The 6,000-nt window shown below is 43.8% G+C and overlaps 1 protein-coding gene across 10 annotated transcripts in view; it reads left to right on the forward strand.

Annotated features, from left to right (window-relative positions):
* The window catches only part of LOC129527605 (uncharacterized), a 52,150-nt gene extending 49,791 nt beyond the window's left edge, over positions 1 to 2,359 (forward strand). For 4 of the 10 annotated variants that reach the window (XR_008672602.2, XR_010131520.1, XM_063700050.1 and 1 more), the window contains one exon: positions 1,440 to 2,359. The gene's annotated coding sequence lies outside the window, so the exon portion shown is untranslated. The remainder of the gene's footprint in view (positions 1 to 1,439) is intronic. The other 6 variants (XR_010131518.1, XM_063700053.1, XR_010131521.1 and 3 more) reach the window with 4 other exon arrangements.
* The last annotated feature ends 3,641 nt before the right edge of the window (positions 2,360 to 6,000 follow it).

Genomic DNA, 6,000 nt, shown 5'->3' on the forward strand with positions numbered 1-6,000 from the left:
AGTAGAGATGGAGTTTCACCATGTTGGCCAGGATGGTCTCGATCTCTTGACCTCGTGATCCACCTGCCTCGGCCTCCCAAAGTGCTAGGATTACAGGTGTGAGCCACCGCATCCGGATGTTATCTATGTTATTAATCATCTTAGCATGGCTTGAAATGTTGCTCTAAAACCAAGATAAAAGGACCCATATTACCATGTTCCATCAAGCTGGATGCCAGCCAGGCACTTGTGAGTACTTCAGCTATAGGCATGACGTTTTCGTTCTTCGTCATTATCCCACAATGCCCCTTCTCAGCGTGAAGCAGTCAGAAAGATTGAGGACCAGATTCTCTGTGACTGGGGAAAGGATAAATGGCTAGAGAGTCAGTTTTGAGCTCTGCAGATCACACGGCGGTATCTATCACAACAACTCAACTCTGCTGTTGTAGCCTGAAAGCCGCCGTAGATAGCACATAAACACATAAGCCTGGCTGTGTTCCAATAAAACTTTCATGTACACTGAAATTTGAATTTCATATAATTTTCACGTGTTACCGAATATTATTATTCTTTTGGGTTTTTTTCTAGTCATTTAAAAATAACCACTCTTTTGAGCTTTCTGGCCATAAAAAATGGGCAGTGAGCTGGATTGAGCCTTCAGGTGTAGTCTGCTGACCCCCGGTTTAGATAAACTAAGTCTAGGGGTGGCTAATCAGGCCATCTGGGTTTGAATCCCACAATCCCACTTATTAGTGCTGGGGTCCTGGGCAAGTTACCTCTTGGAGTTTCACTTTCCTTATATGTAAAATGGGAGTAATAGTGGATCCTATCCGATTTGCCTGGTTTGAGAATTAGAATAGATGTAGGTGTCAACCCAGTGTCTGGGGCATAGAAAGCACCCAGCAAATGTAGCTGCTACTGTGGTTGGCTATTATGAAGGCTCAAGTAGATCCCTACAGCCTTGGAGGAACCGTTTGTGATGTGGAGGTTTGACGGTCTTGAGCTGTCTTCAGGCCACAGTTCAATTAGATTGAATATGAGGCTGGAGGGTTTGGTGGTGCTGCCTTGCTTTCATGCAGTTAAGTAGAACATGGTATATCCACAGAATGGCTTACTGTGCAGCCATAAAAAGGAGGTAGAGGTGTATATTTGTGTTCTGACCTGTAAAGATGCTCCACATGTCTGTCTAAATGTGTACAGGTATGTGTGTGTAATGCATGTACGTGTGGATATGTGTCATGTGTGCATATGTCCTTTGAAATCAGGGCTGTTCAGCCTTGGGTTGACATTTGGATCTAGAGTAGGCAGAAAAATGCTTTCCCCTCCCCAGTCATGTCCATTTCTGAATCTCCAGAACCTGTGAATGTGTTAGATTACATAGCAAAGGGGAATTAAGGTTGGAGATGCAATGAAAGTTGCTAATCAGCATAAAGGGAGATTAGCGTGGATTATCCCCACAGGCCCAGTGTAATCACAGAGGTCCTTCACAGTTGCCCAGGAAGTCCGTGAAGACACAACTTTGGAAGAAAGGCACCGCATAAATGCTGCTGGCTTTGACAAATGCAGGAAGAGGCCAAGGAACAGGGCAGACCCAAGAAGCTGGAAAAGGTGAGGAGGCAGATGCTTCCCTCACGTGTCCAGGAAGGCATTCATCAGCCCTGCTGCCACCTTGATTGTAGTGCAGGCAGATCTGGTTCAAACTTCTGATCTCCGGAAATGTGAGATAATCCATTTGTATTCTTCAAGCCACTAACTTTGTGGTGATTTGTTACAGCAACAACAGGAAACGAATCCCTTTGGAATGGGAATTGCTGTCCTATGCCTGACCCACCATCATATTTTGGAAGCACATTAATTTCCCAGGCCCACTGGCGGAGAGGAATCTGCCTTAGGAGAAATCTTGCCCGGAGTCTCACCTGTATCTGATTCAAATGAGACTCTGGACTCTTGACTTGGTGCTAGGACAAATGAAAACATTAAACCTGTTGGGATGGAATGAATGTACTCTGCATGTAAAAGGACATGAATTTGGGGGGCTGGAGCAGAATGCTATGGTTTGACTGTGTTCCCCAAAGTTCATGTGTTGGAAACTTCATTCCCCATCCAGCAGTGTTGAGGGGGCGGATTTTTAAGAGGGCATGGGTCACGGGGCCCTGCCCTCATGAAAGCGTTAGTTATCGCAGGAGGGGTTCCTGATAAAAGAATAAGTACAGGCCCCTTCCCCCCTCTTCCTCTCCTGCAGGCAAGCATGCCCTCTTGCCCTTCCACCTTCCACCATGGGATGATGCAGCAAGAAGGCCCTCACCAGATGTGGGCCCCTTGACCTTGGACTTCCCAGCCTTGAGAACTGTAAGAATAAATCTTTGTTCTTCAGAAATTACCCAGTCTCAGATATTCTGTTACAGCAGCACAAAACAAAGTGAGACAGAGGGTGTAGGGCAGGAAATTTCCTCACCCAATTCAGTGAAACTGTAAATTGGTAAAAAAAGGACTTGAAAAGCCTGGCAGTGGCTATTCATAATGTGCAAACTCGGCACTAGCGATTCCTGCAAACATGCACATATACTTGCATTTGCTATAACACTGTTTAATATAAAAACATAGGCTGGGTACAGTGGCTCACACCTGTAATCCCAGCACTTTGGGAAGCTGAGGTGGGCAGACTGCTTGAGCTCAGTTTAAGACCAGCCTGGGCAACTTAAGCCCAAGAGTCTGAGGCTGCAGTGAGCTGTGATCGAGTCTCTGTACTCCAGCCTGGGCAACAGAGTGAGACCCTGTTTCAAAAGAAAACAAAACAAAACAAAAAATAAAAAGGCAAAAATCTAAATGATTATCAGTAGGGAACAGATTAAATGGAGGGGAATTTCCCCTCTATTAAAATTAAATAGATTAAATAGAGGGGAATTTCCATGCAAAGGAGTACAATAAAGCAATTATAAATAACAATGCAGATCTATATATGCTGACATGAAAAGAGCAAGTTACAAAACATGTATGTTATTCACTGTTTATTAAAATTACATAAATGTTTATATTTATAAACAAGTGGTAGAGACTCATTCATTCAACAGAAATATACTGAACTACAGGATATAGCTGTTCAGTGTGTATGTACATTTGTTCAACAGAAATATGTTGAACCAAAAAAAAAGAAAAGAAAGAGGAGGAGATGAGTCCATGTACTCCTCAGTTTACTCATGAGCTCATTTACTGCACAAATGCAGACACTCACTACAAAAATGGCAAATATATATTTGCTACTGTTCAAAGCAAAAGCCCCTCTAAAAAGGCCTTCACTAGCTACTGGGAAGGCTACATTTGAGGCTACAATGAGCTATGAACCTGCCACTGCACTCCAGCTTGCGTAACAGGAGACCTTATTTACAAAAAAAAAAAAAAAAAAGAAGTAAATAAACAAGACTTTAATTACATTCGGCCCTAAGCACATACAGTAAAAATTCAGTGGATGCAGGTCTCAGGTGAGGTCAGCGAAGCATTATGCTCAGCATTTGATGTCCAAATCACAAACAGATCATGAAATACTTACATGTAGAAATAACTAAGACTTGGCTGGGCGCGGTGTCTCATGCCTGTAATCCCAGCACTTTGGGAGGCCAAGGGTGGGTGGATCACGAGGTCAGGAGTTCAAGACCAGCCTGGCCAACCTGATGAAACCCCCGTCTCTACTAAAAATACAAAATTAGCTGGACCTGGTGGCTCATACCTGTAATCTCGGCTACTTGGGAGGCTGAGACAGGAGAATCGATTGAACCCGGGAGGCAGAGGTTGCAGTGAGCTGAGATTGTGCCATTGCACTCCAGCCTGGGCAACAAGAGCAAAACTCCGTCTCAAAAAAATAAATAAAAAGCATATTTAATATAAAATATAGCTTTATATTGGGAAAGGCTGAAAAACTTAATTTCATAAGGCAAACTAGAAAAAATAAAGCTTGACGAATATTTCCCATTTGTAAGTATTAGTCTTCTCTACAGGACAAGCTGAAACATATTAATTTTTTAAAAGAATTAAGATTTTATTTACATGATTGATTAAAAGGGGTATGGGAATGTAGTTAAAACTAGTAAGAAGCCTTGAACTTGGGCTTAAAGTCACAGTTTAAATCTCAGCTCCACTCTTTCCTAGCGAGGTGACCTTGGGCACATTATCTTCTTTGAGCCTCAGTTTCCTCATCTGCAAAAACGTGATAATAGCACTTAATTCACGAGTCTGCTGTGAGGACTGAATGAAGCAACCCAAGCAAACCACTTAACATGCTACTAGGCACGAACACTCAGCACACATTAGCAAACTTGTCATCTGCAACTTCGCAAACTCCTTGAATACTGGACTCGGAATGGCCCCATAATATCTCATCTATAATAACTAACTTCAGTCTTCCTCTCATTCACACATACAAAAACCATTTACTGCACATCTACTCTGGGCCAGGTAACCTTCTCTATGCCCTGGGGATCAAGAAAGACACATAAAGATTCAGATTATGAAATTATGAGAGGTCATTTTTTAAATGTTCAGGCAAATTACATTAATTGCTAGAAGAGTCGTAAGGAAAAGGATAGCGCATTCTGAAGACTGCACGACATGCTGGAGTGAGGATCCCAGGCCAAGAAAGCAAGTGGGGAGGGGGTCAAAGGAAAGCAGCTCCCTAAAGTGAAATCTGCCATCTACCGAGAGCTGGGTGTGAATTCTACCTGGTTCTTTTTCTTCTGGCTAAACCACACTTACTTAATATTGTGTAGCTTTCTCATGATGATCATTTGAAAGTTGACCTCAACTTATTTATTTATTTATTTATTTATTGACACGGAGTATCACTCTGTCACCCAGGCTGGAGTGCAGTGGTATGATCATGGCTCACTGCAACCTCCACTTCCCAGGTTCAAGTGATTTTCCTGCCTCAACCTCCTGAGTAGCTGTGATTACAGGTGCATGCCACCATGCCGGGCCAATTTTTGTATTTTTAGTAGAGACAGGGTTTCATCATGTTGGCCAGGGTGGTCTCGAACTCCTGGCCTCAAGTGATCTGCCTGCCTTGGCCTCCCAAAGTGCTGGGATTACAGGTGTGGGCCACGGTGCCCAGTCAAACTCAACATATTTACTTGGGAGACGATCTTCATCCTGGGGAAAGACACAGAGTATCTGTAATTATTTCTCCAGTCATACGTTATGATCATATTCCATGAACCAAGCACTAGGTACCTAAGAGCAATCAGGTGTGTAAGAATTTAAAATTGGAGCAAATATGGCCATAAATGTGTTTTTCAAATGACTCTGGTCTCAGCATGAAGAATACTGAGGAAGGATAGATGAAGCTGAAAAGTTAGGAGGCCACAGGAGATGGCCAGGTAAGGTGAGCTCCAGATAAGAGCCTGAGCTCAAGGGGGTGGCATCTGAGAGGAGGAGGAGAGGTGCTTTGGAAGTAGGATGTACTCAGTATTTTTCAAACAGCAGCTGGGGCCAGGCACGTTGGCTCACGCTTGTAATCCCAGCACTGTGGGAAGCTGAGGCAGGAAGATCGCTTGAGCCCGGGGGTTTGAGACCAGCCTAGGCAACACAGACCCCAGATCTACAAAAAAGACAAAAATTCACCTGGCTTGGTGGTGCACTCCTGTAGTACCAGGTGCTCGGGAGGCTGAAGTGGGAGGATCATTTGAGCACAGGAGGCAGAGGTTGCAGTGAGCCAAGATCCTGCCACTACACTGCAGCCTGGGTGACAGAGCAAGACCACGGTCTCCAAATAAATGAAATGTGAAAACCATTCTGAGCCTGCAGCTGCCAGATTTCACCCCCACACCAGACTTTGCTGACCCCTGATCTATGTACAAGTGAAGTCCATTTTCCTATGAAACTTCAATCCTTTTTAATCACTTCCCAAATCCAAATTCTTCTTACTCAGAAGGGGGATTTCTGCACTTTCCCAACTTGCATTTCAGAGGTTGAGAGACGCTGGCTTTTCAAGACTTTCCCAAATTGCTCCTTTTCAATCCTTTCAGCCATTCT

This window comes from Gorilla gorilla, chromosome 18 (assembly GCF_029281585.2).
Source record: "Gorilla gorilla gorilla isolate KB3781 chromosome 18, NHGRI_mGorGor1-v2.1_pri, whole genome shotgun sequence".
NCBI classification, from domain to species: domain Eukaryota; kingdom Metazoa; phylum Chordata; class Mammalia; order Primates; family Hominidae; genus Gorilla; species Gorilla gorilla.